Source organism: Argiope bruennichi, chromosome X2, assembly GCF_947563725.1.
Source record: "Argiope bruennichi chromosome X2, qqArgBrue1.1, whole genome shotgun sequence".
Taxonomy (NCBI): domain Eukaryota; kingdom Metazoa; phylum Arthropoda; class Arachnida; order Araneae; family Araneidae; genus Argiope; species Argiope bruennichi.
Genome location: NC_079163.1, coordinates 11,511,448 through 11,529,153, shown reverse-complemented (window position 1 = coordinate 11,529,153; position 17,706 = coordinate 11,511,448). Strand labels below are relative to the sequence as shown.

General features: G+C 26.8%; 2 protein-coding genes across 3 annotated transcripts in view; both read right to left on the bottom strand.

The window, feature by feature from the left end:
- LOC129960695 (neuropeptide CCHamide-1 receptor-like) overlaps nucleotides 1-17,706 on the bottom strand; it is a 277,351-nt gene that overhangs the window by 130,950 nt on the left and 128,695 nt on the right. The gene's annotated exons all lie outside the window — the stretch shown is intronic.
- Nucleotides 1-17,706, bottom strand: part of LOC129960392 (uncharacterized) — a 165,238-nt gene that overhangs the window by 63,946 nt on the left and 83,586 nt on the right. The gene's annotated exons all lie outside the window — the stretch shown is intronic.

The window sequence follows — 17,706 nt, the reverse complement described above, 5'->3', positions numbered from 1 at the left end:
TGATGTATAGGAATACATAAAATGAAAACAACAACAACCCTGAAGTCAATAAGGTCCAAAAGATGATAAATACCAAATATATATTTAAAGGAATACTGCTCTAGCTTTTATACCTTTAAATAACATACTCGTTCGGTAGTTTGATTCAAATATCTCAGTTTTCCTCTCTTTTGAAATAAATCACAAAGGAATTCAAACAGAGGAAGCATCGACTACTCTGAACTTTGCTTTTATTCCAACAAGAAAGAAATATTAGAGGTTTGTTCAGATATTTGCATTGAGATTTAGCCTTTTGAAGATTATGTTTCAAAATATATATTACAAAAAGAAGGACCGCTGTTTATTTTGTAATGTTTATTTTGTTGTATGAAGAAAAGCGGATGATTTATATAAGAGTATTCTTTGTTGCTATGATTACGATACTGAAACTTTTGATCCCTCTCTACTGATATCATAATTTTAAGAAAATTTCGAACGATATCTATACGTTTAATATTCTCTGCTTTCAAAAAAGAACAGAAGATAAATTAAAGTGTAACTGATAGCAAGAGCTGTACTATTCTGATCAAACAATACTGGGGAAACATAAAAATATGTCAGTTTTAAAATCTAATTTTTCTCCTAAATTAAATTTTAAAGGTCGAAGACTCAGTATTGCTGCCCTAAATTCTCAATAATAAGAAGATGATGCTTGCATAAAATCGGCAATTAGGAAAGTAAAAACAAAAACTGAGCTATCATCTGATAAATATAAAACATAGGATATTCCAAACCATTTTAAAAAAGTATATTTATAATAGAAATAAAAAGAAATTTAAAAAAATACTTTGATTCATTTATTGAAATGAAGTAATTTTTTTTGTCCAAAATATTAGAAAATCATAAAAGAGTTAAGTGCTGATAAAATTCTCAAAATGAACTGAAATTTTACCCCCAGTCATGAAGCATTTTGAATTCTATTCAATGTTCAAGAAAAATCTTTATTTTTTATTTTAACTTAATTTTCTCACTATATGAAATGATTCATGCTTTTATGATTTTTGATAATTTTTTCCTACTTAGTAATATGGTAATAAAATGTGCCTTCAAAATATTACTTTCCTTTTTTTGTCTTTAATACATTTATAACTCATTTCTTAATTAATTAATTTAATTCAAACGAATATTAATTTATCTTACGAAGATTAATTATTATTATCATTCAATTAATTTTTTCCAATTAATTTTCCAACAGCGTCCCTCATATCGAATAAAATTTAAATGAAACTAAACAATGTTTGAGTTCTAAAACTATTATATTGCTGTCAAGAACACACAACTGTAGAGAATTTCAGAACTCTATCGAACGAGTAAGTGAGTAAAACATTTATTACAAAATACCCATCTTTACAAATATAAAATGAGTCACGTATAAAAGAAAAAGGTGTGTAAAAGGTTATGACAAAATAATAATGCAATTTCTGTATATGATTTTTAAACATTTATTTAAAAGTTAAAAGATTTTTATAGTTAAAGTGTTCGCCAACTGACTTCTATTACATGCACGAAATATTTATAAACAAGTAAGGAGAGTGCATCAGATGGCTGGATTATAACAGCTGTTGGCAACATTCAATCATTTCCGGAAATGCTGCAGGTAGATATTCTGCTTTCAAGATTTTTTTTTTTTCAAAAGAAGAGGAAATAAATATTTTTAATCTTAGTTGAAATATAGCATAAATTCACCAAAAAAAAAGAATAATAAAAATTCTTCTTTTATCTCACGAGTCAATGAAAGTGAAGGTTTTGATTCAATAGATAAATAATAAAAAATATAATAAATTTTTATAAATATTATAAATTTTGATAAAAAAAATAAAATAAATTTTGATTTAATAGATAAATAATAAAATAATAATAAAAATAGTTCTTTTATCTCGCGAGTCAATGAAGGTTGAGGCTTTAATTCAATAAATAAATAATAAAAATGTAATAAATTTTGATGAATATAGTAAAGTTTGATAAATATAATAAATTTTGATTAAAAAAATAAAATAAAATTTTGATTTAACAGATAAATAATAAAAGAATAATAAAAATGTTTCTTTTAACACACGAATCAATGAAAGCGAAGATTTTGATTCAATAGATACATAATAAAATATAATACATTTTGATAAATATAATAAATTTTGATAAAAAAAAATGTAATGAAATTTTATTCAATAGATAAATAATAAAAACATGATAAATTTTGTTAAATAAAATAAATTTTCATAAAATATAAAATAAAATTTTGATTCAATAGATAAATAATAATAAAAAATGATAAAAATAGTTCTTTTTTCTCACAAGTCAATGAGAGCCAAAATTTTGATTCAGTAGATAAATAATAAATAAATAAATAATAAAATAGTAATAATAGTTCTTTTATCTCATGAGTGAATGAAAGATAAGGTTTTGATTCAATAGATAAATAGCAAAAATTTCCTACCGAAATCATTGCGCTTAGAGAAGCTTATTCCTTTGCCTTTCTCCGTAAATCCAGATCACACTGAAGGATTAAATGAAGACAAATCTTTTCATCCGCTCAGATCCGAAAGACAAATTAATATAAGAAAAGACCTTATTTGCTCGAATAATCTCAAAGACTATTGCAATTAGCCTTTTAGAGAATCTTTCTTTTTGGCCCCAATAATTGAAGTGACTCATCTGAAGAAATGATATTGCACGATTAAGTATTTTAATATCTTAACCCATTTAAGATTTAAAACAAAAGTAGTTAATAAAAGATACAGTTAGAAAAATGATTTTTTTTTCGCTACCTCGGCTTTTATTCTTTTTCAAGAAATTAATTCCTTTTGTTTCGTCTTTCCATTTTTTTTTATCATTCTTCTGATTGAAAAATTGAAAAAGATTTTAATTCATGCATCTCTGATCAATTATCATTAATAATTCCCATTCTCTTAATTTATAAAGTTATTATTAATGCCTTCTATGTCTATGTCAGTTCCAACAGGATTTTAAAATTTAAGGAGCATAAAATTATAGGAAGGAAATCAATACGAGAACATGAAAATATGATACACGAAGTTGAAAGTATTCTTCATAAACTGAGAAACTAAAGAATTGGGGGAAAAAATTAAAAACTCTTAAAAGTTTGAAAAACCCTATTCACATTCATTACAAAACAACTAATTAAGTAGAGCCTTTAGATTTTCATGGTAAAATAAATTTCAATTGATAATTGAATATAAATTCTTTTTCCAACACACAGATGGCTTTATAATGTTAATTTATAGAAGGACTTGGTTCATTACTGGATGTTTTATTTCTTTAGAGTTATTTATCAATGGTCTAACATTGCAAGCTTTTCCTCCACTCTCACGATTCTCCATAATTTAAATGTGCACCACTGCATATCATTCGTAGATTTAGTTGGAATTCGTAGAAATCTAACCCTTGCTCCTCTAGTCATGAAGCTGAGTTTCTAAAAAGAAACTCTGCTTCAAAAGTGCACTAAGGCGACTATAAAAATCTTATATATGTGTATGGATTCAAAGAAGAACAAAACAAAATATGTATATTCTTGTTTATTGCATGATGTAATTCAATAATAAAGAAGAATGTGTATTTATAATTTAACCCTTAACTGGGGAGGTGAAATTTTAGGACTTCACTGGGGAGGTGCGGTCTACGATGTTGCATTTCATTTACACTTAAATAAAATTTTCTAATGAATGTATTAGTATGAAAAACTGCCAATATATTTTGCAGATATTTTTTTTTGATATATAGATATGTTTTAGAAATGTTTCAAAATATATTATCGTTGAAAAAAGTAAATGCATTGGAACATACATTTCCTTCTCAAATTACATGTTACAATAAATAATATTCTTGAAAAAACATACTACTTTTTACTTTTTAAATCATATTTATTTTTACAGTATATGAAGGTATATAGAAGACAATATAATGTAAAATTCAACAATTATATGAAAAATAAAAAATTGACATTGGGTAAAATTGGCCCTTTTTTTTATCGGCTTGTGTGGTTTTCATAGCACGGCTTTCCAGGGCATTTTAAACATATAGGTTAAGAACTAGTATAAAAATCTATCTATAAATTCTGTATATATATATCTTGGCATGCTTTCCAGGGCATTTTAAACATATAGGTTAAGAACTAGTATAAAAATCTATCTATAAATTCTGTATATATATATCTTGGCATATTAATATATTTTATAAATTTTTCAAAATACATCATCACTAGAAAAATATTTTATGTTTGAACATACATATTAGAATTAGTTGAATGTGAACTTTCACAGAAAAACTCTTCTGTACAATTATCCTTATCACTAAAATCACTTTCTACTCCATTTAAAAGTTCTGGAGCACTGTTTTATAATACGATCAGTGAATTGGATGATATTTTGGGGCCCAAATTTTAGCGCCATCTGCTAAGCCTCGTTTATCACTGGGACACTAACAGGGAGGTGCGGTCTTAGAGACCGCGCTCAAAGAAATAACTGAATTATTTTAAAAAGCATCCACTGAAATGGGTTGAAAAAGTGCACGTGTATTGAAGGTCACAAAACAGAAAGCTACAGGGTCAATCCCTTCAATTGAGTTATAAATAGAATATGGGTGATCGAAAATCCATCGCTAGCCGTCTAACAGTCTATTGCTAACATATAGACAAATGTATCAAATATCTGAAACATTGGTGATTGCTTCACATATTCAAAATGTAGATCATATATTTTGTTTCTGCAAAAAACATGGATTAATAATTTTTAATGCCATTTCTACTGAAAGCTAAAAGACGGTTAAGGAATTGAATTTAAAGTATACTTAGATATTTTGGAATTGTTTTTCGTATAAACATTCAACATTAAAGCTTGTATTTAAACGAACCAATGTAATAAAATAATACCAATGTAATAAATTCTGAGCTTCATGGTATGAATAGCTCTGCACAAAAACTCAGCATTAAGAAAGAGATTAGACAGAACCATTTTGATCATTCTAGATTAATCTTTTAAAAGCTACATTTTGTATCTAGTTTTTCAAACGTATTAAAAAGTGAACATGAGAAAAAATTCCAGTATCACATAAAGAATTCGAGTTTAAAAGTATCTCAATTTCATTACTTTTAAGAAAAAGCATTTTTTTTCCTACACTCCTCACCAAGAAAGCTTAACATTTTTCATTCATATTTATATAAGTCGCAAAGTTTTAAGATTATTATGGAAACTATTTATATTGGCTGTTATCTTATGAAGAAATTTTCTAAATTCCATAGCAGTTATTTGCTCGTATTCAATAACTACAAGTGCTGAATTCATGTTAAACTTCCATCATACAATGTTTAAAATTTGCATTGTGACTTCTTTATAACGATAATATTCCGAGAGAGAATTCAAATTTAATGCGCAATTCAAATTGAACGTGCTACAAGCGATTGATTCGAAATACATACACACAAAAAAAATTATTTATCAGCGCAGCTTTCAGTGCATTGCATACGCATACATTGACCAATTAATTTTGCTTTCTTTTCAAGCCACCTCTTTTAAACAGGAAATTAAAAAAAAACTATGATCAGAAAAAGTAATTTAGTTTTTTTTTATAAAAATCATGCGTTTTTTTAAGCAGAATAAAAAAATATTTTAAGAAACGGCGGTTTGTGTTCCCAATTGCAAGAGAAATTTGTTGTTTGACTCATTTACACAACGTAGCATATTTCATACCTTTCCCACTTGTCGTTTACATTGCTTTTAATTACAAACTTATTTATTGCCCTTATTATTGCTAAAACAAGCAGGAAGATGAGTTTTTTCTGCCAAGTGATAGTATAAAGACATTTTTCTCTTGTTAGAAATAATAAAAGGCAGCCAGATTTTTTAAAAACTTTCTTCTTTATTTTTGAGTTTTGGTACGCAACCAATTTATATTCAAGAAATTCTTCGGTTTTTTTTAATCATAAAATATGATGTTGTTGATTCAATCATGTGGAAGATTGCGAGAGAATAAAAAATGATGTCAAGGTGCAGGACCTCTAATGAGTCTCCGATCGAGCTGGATGAGAAAAAGAAAAGCATTTCATATGAACAAAACGATAATAATAGCAATGTAAAATTTAAAATGGGATGTTAAATGAAAAATTAAAGTCTTTTCATACCAAATAATAATAAAAAAAATTGTGTGCTTCTTATAGAAATAAAATGGGAAGAAAAGAAAAAATTGTAGGGTTGGCTCTTTCCTCTATTTTTATGACTAGCAGAGAAACATATTTCTTTTATTCCTTAGAAAAGGAAGAATTGCAAGTGCAGTTACATTCACCTTATTTTCATGGTTCTTTGATTAATGCTGAACTTTAATAAACAGACTATCAGTAGATATCGGTGTATTGTGTTTACGTATAACAAAATTCCCCGACAGGGCACTTTGTAATTGAGGATGAGAAGCTTCCGACATGGTGGTTGGTTCTCACCACCCCTGTATTTACATGAAAAGGTGGAGGTCTGTCTCCTCCCATCAATGACGGGATGTACTTTCTTAGGGAAAGGTTGTAACGTTACCGGTGATGGCCCTTAAGATGGCCCTTAAGATTTTGCAGTCGCGGTGGTCCGGTCATTCAAGTTTATCCGTGTCCCTTCGGGCGTGTCGGAGAATCAGCCAATGACTTGCACTTATAACAAACCTTTCTCTTCAAAATTTGAAGTTGTTTTGATAAAAAAAGGTTTAGATACATCAAAATGGATTTCATATATTCTTGCAAACATTTTTATATTCTAAAATTCTAGCAAATCCAATTTATTGATATTAATTCATTCTAAAGTCTTCAGTAGATAAGAGTTCACTTTCCTTGATAATATTTGCTATTACATAGTTGAAATCACATCACATGTTATCCAAAAATGAATACCTTCTATAGAGTTAGAACTTGTCCCAGTATTTCTTGCTATCTGGAGATTTTTCCTGAGAAACAAATTGCTTTCCGAAATTCATTAATATGATTAAATTAAGATTAACCACCTGACACTTTCGTCCTAGTTTCAGTTTAAATTAGTTATATTAACATCCAGTTTCAAAGCAACACTGGGGATATTTTGGAATAGACCTCGTAATTTTGAACAGAGGTCAGATGTCGAGGACGACACCGGAGCTGGCAGCACCCTCTACAAGCTTCCACGCGTAGCTGGCTCCGACGGATTTAGCACGCACCGGACCCGCTTACGCGACGATTCTTCGATGGAATCCACCAGGCCAACGCGGTCCCCTTTATCCTAAAAGTAGCACACTGAAGGATAGGAATTTGACAGTAGCAGGAAAACAAAGAATAAAATTGGGAACTTTCGATAAAATAGGATGGGTGATTGCATCTGACTTCTTAATTCGGCATTTTGGAGTGGATATTTTTCGAGTCCAATCCTGATGATCACTCTCAGTTAAAACAAAAAAAAATCGAAAAATCGAAATTTAAAAAAAATCGATCCAGACACACAAATATTTCTGCATAGCAGAGCTGGAAAAATATTTATCACATATCAGACATGCAAAACTTGTGGTTCTCTCAAAATCAACTCATTTTTTTTTTTTCATAAATCAAGACACAATTTTAATAATTTTCAGACTAAACATCGGCGTCATAAGTATTTACTTTCTGCTAAAATTAATCATTCAATGTAAAAAAAAAAAATATTTTTAATAAGGCTTGAGTTCTTTTATTTATTTTTTATATACGAAAAACATTTAATAGGCATTCAATTGTTTCATTATCCATTTACTTTGCTTCCTTTTTTTCCTTTCTATTTTTGCATACGTCTGGCAATTATATCAATTTCCATTTTTCATAGACATCCAAGTTTCATCTATTCAATCGGCTATTATATGATTGATAGTATCTTATTTTAAATTTGGCTTTAATAATTTGTAATTCCTCTCTCCGAACAATTGTCAATATTTCCACATCAATCTTAAATTCTTGGCAAGAACTATCTATTTGCAAAGATGATAAAAAGAAAAATAATGCACAAAAAAAAATGTTATATTCATATCTGTATAAAAATATACAGATATTTAGAATCTGAACTCTTTATTGGACTGTCTTGAACAGGAAACAAAAACATTTACATATTTAAGTCACAGGGATCTGTTTACAAACGGTGGGGCACAATTGAGTAACTATTATGTCAGAAGAATTTACAAAGCTTTTGTGCAAGCTTTTCTAGCGTTATGACAGTCGTAGAATTTGGACTGAGTCCAATCTTATTCGCAAATGAAAAGAGGCCTTTTCCTGCGAAGCAATCTTCCGATGAAATAACTTTCTTCATATGCATGTCAGATCGGAAAAGAAAGAGAAAGCAGACAAAAAAAGCAAAAGAGTTCATCCAATTTCCACTACTGTTGTTTCTGATAAGCTTTTAAAACAAAAGGACTTTATCGCACTTGTATATGAAATGCTTTAAAGATACATCATAAGAGCAAGTAGTATTGAATTCATTGTTTGAAAGGGGAATTATTGATTTTAAATAATTGGAAAGTCTTCGTTACTGCAATAGCGTATAAGAGAATACTGCAGAAAGAGATTTTAACAGTTATATTTTAGCATTTACTTTAAACGAAATATTTAACTCATGAATACAAAGGGCCTTGTGTTTTACTTTAAAATTATTTTTCGTATTATTTAAGGAGAGAAAAAAAAATTGAACTACTACTACATATTAAATATTTTGTGAAAAATTTATTTATTTAAATAAATATATATATATATATATATATATATATATATATATATATATATATATATATATATATATATATATATATATATATATATATATATATATATATATATATATATATATATATATATATATATATATATATATATATATATATATATATATATATATATATATATATATATATATATTTAGTAAATACTGTCAGAAGCACAATTGGTAAACAAATTTAGCAATAATAAAAATTTAATATGAGTTATCAACATTAAGTATTGGAAGTTACTTCAGAAATTAAATGAAACATAACTTGCTATTAATATTGTCTCCTATCTAATAAAAATCCGAAAATGGTAGATTTCCACAAATTCCTATTGTAAATAATGTTGAACATTAATTTTCCCTTAGAATACAGATTTAAAACCATTTTCGATTGGATTCTGAAAGCTGAAAGCTGTAAAAAATGGAAAGAAATTAATTTCATACTGTGCTTCCCTGTTTTATTACTACTTGCAATGTTTTGTTTTTTTTACGAAAGGAGCTAACATGACACTGAAATTCCACATAATATAATTCAACTTTTATACTATGTTACACAATGCCTTATCTTATATCAAAACCAGAATAGTATGCAGTTTGGAAACTTTTTATTTTTATTGAAAGTTTCATTTAGATGTGCAAAAATTTCTAAGCAAAAAAAGACTACTACTTAATTTTTTATCAATTTTTAAAGAACACCCTTTTTATAAACAATAAAGCATTATATAAGATTTCAATTTGGAAAAAATAAGAAATTCGAATACATTAAAATTAATAAGTGAACGTTGCGTTAATTCTTGCTCTAAATATTTTATTGTCTAAATTTTGTAAATGCATTAACGCAAAACAAAATTTTTAATCAGGGGTGTGTGCACTATTCATTAAAAAAAAGTAACGAATCTAATTGGCGACAAATTTAAAAATAAAACAACAGCAAAAGATAAAAAATATTTTTAAAAAAATATAAACATTCAAGTTCTATGGAGCTGCTAATGTTTCTAAAAGTTTAAAAATATAAAATAAGAATGAAAAATTATACATGAAAAATGGCATTTTGCTATTTATTCTTATTTTTTAAAAAAAATTCATTTTGCGAGTGAATGCTTTTTAAGCACAAATAGTTTTAAAATTTAGTAAATAGGCAATCTTTTTCAGATATTCAAAATAAAATAAGAAAAAATAATTTCCCTGACAAAATGTTTTCATTAGAACGCATTAAAACTGCAATTGAATTTCTCTAAATATATTGTTTTCCCAAGAAAAGCTTAGAAGAAAACAGCGAGAAAATGTAGAAAAAGAAACAAAAAATTTGATCTACTCAGTTATAAGTAAAGAGCATACAACTTTTTTCTCCCTTCTCAGAACACGGGACATTTTGTTTTATTTTTTTACCTTTAAGGAATTAGAGCTTAGCAATTTTCTCTGGAATACTAAAAATAGAAAATGGCACTTGTTTTCGATGAAAAATACGGATTTTCTCAGAATACGAGGATGGAAAAATAACTATTCCGACAGTGGACAAATAACAATTTGCTTTAATAGGAAAGTAAGTTTTCATTGTTCTTTTAAGGGTGATTATTTCTTTCTTTTTGAGTTATATTTTGTATTGTTTTTTTTATTATTGTTGAGATCTATTTATATATTTAATACAAAATGAAGATTTATTGAAGAGCTTCGGAATTATTTCTTTGGTAAATCTTAATTCACATTTCTTCGAAGAAGCCTTTTAAATATTTTGCTGTTATTTTTATTATTATTGATATTTTTTTCAGTAATCTTAATGCATATTTCTTCGAAGAAGCCTTTTAATTATTTTGGAGTTATTTTTATTATTACGATAATTTCTTTGGTAATCTTCTTGCACATTTCTTAGAAAAGCATTTTAACTATTTTGATGTTATTTTCATCATTACAGCATTAGAAATTTATGGTCGAAACCCTTTTCCACCTCTGATCAGCCGAATGGGTGGAAATGTTGCATGTTAAGCTTAATATCAAGGATCCTCCAGCTAGTATGGTGCTGAAGTTTGGAGGATATGATATACTCAGGTTCCAATAGTCTCAGGTGTCTACCAAGTCAGCTCACAACGACTGAAAATGATGAGTTCCCTCACCAATTTGCAATTATGATGCTTCGAAAAATGATTTTAATGTAATTAAACTACTATGTACAAGGTTATTATAGTTAGTCTATTTAAAAGGCTCAAGAGTCGGTCGGTTCTACGGCTCTCAATAAATAATAATTTCCTTAGCATATAATACGAGTGATGTCCATAGTGAAAAAACAAACATTAGTTATGATTTTCGTCAATAAGTGATGCTGCGCGAATATCTAAAGTGATTTGTTATTTAAAAAATCATGCATAGAGGCATAGCTGATTATGATGCATAGATATACAGCTGATTCGTTTTGGGGCAATTCATTCTAGTTAGAAGTTTTTACGCACTGTACTGAAGCACCCTGTATTTCCATATTCTCAAAAAAACTATGTTTTTTTTTTTACTACTTAAGAATGACAAATAATAAATCCAATACCTGTATATTTATAGAGGTGCCTTTTTTTTAGCCATATTTTGTAGAAGGTCTTTAAAATTCATCCTTATTAGGAAATATATGAATTTTTTTCGTTTCTAATAGAAGTTACATTCAAATTTTTTAAATATATCTCTTGACAATTTAACAAAATATGTTTTAATGCATTTTTTTGGACTTGTTAATTTTTTCTTCTCGGGGGCAAAATTCAAATGTGAGGTTTGTTCTGTAGTATTGTTACTTAGTAATAATATAATATAAGTTGAGAATAACAAATTAACTCAATATTTATTACTTCGCCCTGTTTCTTACTTATTATACCCTTCAACTTGTTATAGAACTTTTCTTAAACACTATTTAAAATTACTTGTTTTATTTGTGAAAAAGGGAAATTTTGCTATGAATCTTTCTCTTATTTTTTAATGTATTAAAATTCTGCAATTTTGTACTATTGTGACGACATGATATACTATTTCTGACAGAATTTAATTATCAGTTAATTGATTACAGTTAATTACATTTTATTTCGTATTTAATTCTTTCTTTGGAAGAGAATTAAAAAAAATATTAATGATTCAATGCTTTATAATATGTATAATAATGAATTATTAAGCATAATATATACTAAAAATAATAAATTAAAAATACACTTTTATTAATTAACCCAGAAGTAGAAATTAATCTTCCATCAAAAATTGGAAAGTCAAAATAAAATTTGAGAGCACTGAAAATAATGCAATAATAAATTAAGCCAAAATGGATATCATAAGGAAGAAAATTCTTATGCATCCATTAAAAATTGAAAATATACAATAAGTTTGATTTTTAAGTGAAAGTCCAATTTACTTAATTATTTCTTTCTATCAGAGCCTTAGGCTTTTAAGATATTGTTTTGCTCTCCATATTTTTGATCTAAAAGTAGTTTTCGCCTCTCCAATGCATTAATGGAAACATGTTTTCAAGAACATTTTATTATTATTTCTTTGTCTTAAAATATTTGGCGTTATACAAAGGTAACACCTTCTTCTTGTGTACAGCCGACCACCCCGCCACTACTGAACGTAGCAGTATCGACAACAAAGTTAACACATAACCTTTGTTGTCCTCCACTCCGACCGCTACCATTATTACTACTCTGGCCATTATTTTAAATAAATCAACATGAAGGTTCGTAAACAGAGAAAGCATCATCCATATATTTGTGTGACAATACAAATTCAAAATATTCTGGACTGTTCATAATAGCAATATTTAGGATTCTTTTTCTTTTCCCGAATCATTCTGCAAATTTCCATGAAAAATATTTGTTTATCATCATAAACTAATTACTTTCGTAAGGGAAATTGCTAAAATGTACTTGTCAAATTGTCATAATCATTTTTGAAAATCATTTTTAAATATTATTATTTAACTATATCTGTTTCATGTTTGTAAAAATAGAATTTTGCTATAAAATTTCACTTTTTTTTATTTGTTGTAACGATATAACTTTTTACACCTTTATAGACACCTTCTCGGTGACTACATTTTTTTGAATTAATGTTTTCATGCCTTAATAGTCATATAATGGAGTAATATAATTAAATTTTGATTACAAACAAGTGGCGCCATCTGATAAGATTGATTGAATACACACACACACACACACACACATATATATATATATATATATATATATATATATATATATATGTGTGTGTGTGTGTGTGTATATATATATATATATATATATATATATATATATATATATATATATATATATATATATATATATATATATATATATATATATATATATATATTTGTGTGTGTATATATATATATATTTGAAAACTGTTTTTTATTAAGATTATTATACATAACTATTCTAAGCAGCATTGTTCTTAGCTCCCATCATAATATAATTTGAGGATTGCAACATAAATATGCATGCTAATGAAAAAATAATGTGATAATGAAATTAATATTTCACACTGTTTCTCCCTTTCATTGCATCTTGATATAGTAATCAAGCTTAAGTTTAAAAGTATATTTTAAATGTTTTACACGGGAATACTTTCAGCAATTAAAAAGAAAAATGTAAAGGAAAAAACATTTAATAAGTAAAAGATTAGCATAGCAATTATATTTCTTACATTTTTTTTTCTAACATCAACATTTCTTAATCTGAAGTTTCACTCTTTTTATCTGGATATATATTGCAGCTAAACTCAATTTACAACCATTTTATGTTCCTTCAAAAGCTAACAAATGAAATATCTCGAGTCAAGACTTTTTAAGATAAGGTTGATCTTAGATTTAAAAAATACTTTGTGTTTTAAATTAAAATAGATTTTGATTCATTTAAGATACATGTTCTCTTGCTCTAAGTAAATGAAACCGTTCTATCAACACGTACAAAGTAAATTCTGAAAAAAAGATTCCCTAAATTATTTTCTTGCTTAAAACGCATAAGGTTATCTTTGAACAGTGCATTGGGGCTATAAAAAATTTATTTTGCATTCAGAACCTCTTTTTATAACAATGATTCCAATTAAGATTTTTTCATTAAAAGTGTGTACATGAGATTTTTTTCTTAAATATATTCCTGACATCGAGAATAATAATATTGCTGAAAAGCTCTTCTAGGGTAGATAATACATTTAGAATGTGAAAAAACTAAGTAAAATGCAGTTAAATGATGTTGATTATTTGAGGAAGTATTGCTGAAGAGGATTTTTTCTCTTTTTTATATAATCATAATCCATATAATCTAAAATATTGCATTTAAAATGATTATTGCCATGAGAATATTTATTTTCTCAGTTGTTACTCAAATTCAAATTCAATACTCATTTTTATTGTAAGGTATACATAGCTGTTGGCTAAAAAAATTATTATTGCATATAAAAAATACTTTTTTACTGAAATTTCAAATAAAAAGACAATTTTACGAATATAGGTATAAAATGATTTTGTAGTTAATTTTTTTAACTTTAAACTATTTAACATTACTTTCAAAATTATTGCCGAAAAATTATTATTATTACTGAATTTTTTTTTTCTTGGTAAGTTCTGCGAGAAATTGTTTTATTTTTAAACGTTCATCTCATTATCCGTCGTGTATTATAAGAAGTCTCACCGGAGGAAATGCGTGTAGTCCTGTCAATTCACTGAATAATCATAACATTTTAGATTTTATGCATTTTTAGATAAAGCGGGGTTTAAAAATGTGTACAAAGAAAAAGGAGTTTTTACAATTGCTTTGTCTATCTATACATAAAGTATCACATAATTTTGTCGAAATAATATGCAAACGCAGTTATTTATGTTTTAATCATTTCATATGTTATTCAAATTACTTTCTGTGATTTCTGTACATTAGACTATAATCAAATTGCCATGACAAACAGGCACGTTGTCTGTAAAATGCTTTCTTTTTTATTATATTGATTATAATTGTAGATTATATTAATCAGTTATTCCTATTTTTTTTTTTTTTTTTTGATTATCTTTAGTAAAAGGATAGAATGAAGTTACAGAAGAAATTCTGATATTTTTTAGAAAACTTTTACACTTTTTAGAATTTTATCGCAAGAATACTTTTAAGTCTAATTTTTCACACGTTTTAACTATAAATATCTTCCATAATAAAAGCAATTTTTCTTCTCTTTATTACGGAAGATTTTTATAGTGATTAATTTTTGAATGCGAATATCATTTGATTGTAAACATTAAATGATGATTAATCATAAAAAATATAAATATTGGCATTAACAAATGAAATATGAATAAATGTTCAAGTCTTTCCAATTTAAAATTAGAATCTGTCCAATATTTATTGTTCACAAAATATATTTCTATACTGAAACAAATTATTCATACGAAAAAATACCTTAGAAAACAAATTAATTCAGTTCGAAGCTGCAAACTTTTTTTCATAATATTACTGAAAATTTTACTTTCACAATTAACCAACTTTATCACACACTATTTTTCTAAGATATCCAAAAAATATTTATTATGGAAAAACGTTACGTTCTTTTAACTTACTCTTGTTTTATATTGATACTTTCGAAAAATTTATGTTTGCTAACTTATATAAGTCCGTAAAGGAATTAAACAATTTATTAATTTTTATTCCCCGTTTAGAACTTTAAAGCTGTGTCGTATCGGAGTCAAATTATTACAATTCTGCCCAACTATCAAAAGAAAACAAATTAATTCAGTTTGTAGCTGCAAACATTTTTTCATAATAATATTGATTGTTTTATTTTCAAAATTAACCGACTTAATTACATGTTTATGTTGCTTAGACATCGAGAAAATAATTATTACGGAAAAACCTTACTTCTTTTAAGTTACTCTGCTTTTATATTTTTACTGATTCTTTAGACAAATTTATGTTTGCTAACTTATACAAGATCGTATAGAAATTCAACAATTTATTAATTTTTATTCCCCGTTTAGAACTTTAAAGCTGTGTCGTATCGGAGTCAAGTTTTTACAATTCTACCCAACTATCCGAAGAAATGCGGTGACCGAAATCAGTGTTACTTCTAATATATATGGAAATAATGCCAGCAAACACGAGCGACTCCCTCTTCCTGTTTTCAAAGAAGCTTTGGAATCGTCGCTGTTTCTTTCCTGGTGACATTTGAAAAGAGGAGGAAAATGAAGACTGATGTAGAGAGGCAATGCTTGTTGTGTGTGGAACGTGTGCCCATTTTGTCATATCTACTTTTCCGAGGCGAAACATACCTCAACGAATGATTGTGAAGAGGCGCATTTGGATGTTTTTATTTGTGTTTCTTTTGTTTCTGTTTTGTCATCTGCCATTGTGCGGGATGTTAAGTATGTGCGGGAGTTTTGCCAGGGGTTTTACGGTTTGAAAAACATGGTGATGGCAATTTTCTGTGCTATTTCATTCACAATGTGACGAAAGTGTAATTCATTGTTTACCTTTTTTGTATCGCTTTTCGAGTCTTATTTCTGAGTCATTGAACTTTTAATGAGACAAAGTATATTGTTTTTAGAAACAAAATAATCTGAATTAATTGTTTATGTTATTCATTGAGTAATTTAAATATATGTCCTAATTGTATGCCGAGACAGTTATAATAATAGCAAAATAGTATTGTTTGTAGTTATGTTCTTGCATTTGTATTGTTATTATTTTAAATGGATTCGCATTTTATTTTTATTTTTATTCTAGCAACAGCTTTAAATAGCCTAGAAGTAAAATTTATAATTGAGGTCAAGAGAAAAACATTTGATTCTGCTGTTCCATATATACTTGCTGTTGAATATTTCGAATAATTATTCTTCCTTGTTGAGTATTTCGTATAATTTTTCTTCTTGTTGAATGTTTCGTATAATTACTCTTCCTTGTTGAATATTTTGCATAATTTTCACAAATAATAAATTTTACAAGTTATTAATGGAAGTCATCATCGTTAAAGCAAAAATTTTATGATCATAAGAAACAGACCAAGAAAAAAATTCTTTTAAATTCAGCTTCAAACTTCGTTGGCATGAATAGTTTTGTTTGATATGAAAAAAATATGTCTGTCTAAATCTGTCAATATGTTTGCTAATATGAAAATCCAAGCTTTCATAGAATATATGATAATAATTGTGATTTAAAGGATATCCATGATTAAGTATCCCATAATAATGAAATGATTCATCAAAGTATTAGTTTTAAAGCTACAAAGGTTATCCTACTTTATTAATAAATAAATAAAGTTGTTTCTGAAATAATTATTAGCAAAAATATAAACTATATATAATTTAATCATATTGATAAAAAGGTGAAAATTCCCCAATTATTTTTTTTATTTAAAAATATATCCACAAAAATAATTTACAAGCTTATTGAAAATAGATCATAAGCTTAAATCGTAAGAATGAATTAGGAAATAAATAATACTTGTTACACAGTTGTTGTTCTAATCATATTTTATTTCTAAATTTATAGAAACAAGCATATACTTTCAACTAAAGAAATGACTCAAATGAAGTAAAAAATTACATTTTTGTATTGATTGTGTCAATAAATATGTTTTGAAAAAAAAAATCTATCTTTTTTTATACAGTCTCCCGGTTCTCTTAGTCATATTAACTGAAATATTTTCATTACACCAACAATTCAGGCAAAAAAAGTTCATCTCCTCTGTCACCAAAACTGAACCTAGTTATAAAACTTTAAATATCAGTATTTTAAAATTATTTTAGATCATTTCAATAGCCACCTTAAATTCTCTTAACTCAGAAGAATGAAACTTTTTTTTTATTTAAGATAATAGCTCATCAAGAGTGTTATACTGAATATGAATAGTAGGACCCAAAGAGTGAATTAAAACTTACAATTTGCAATTTTTTAAGCAATACATTTATTCTCTTTCAAAAATTATACTT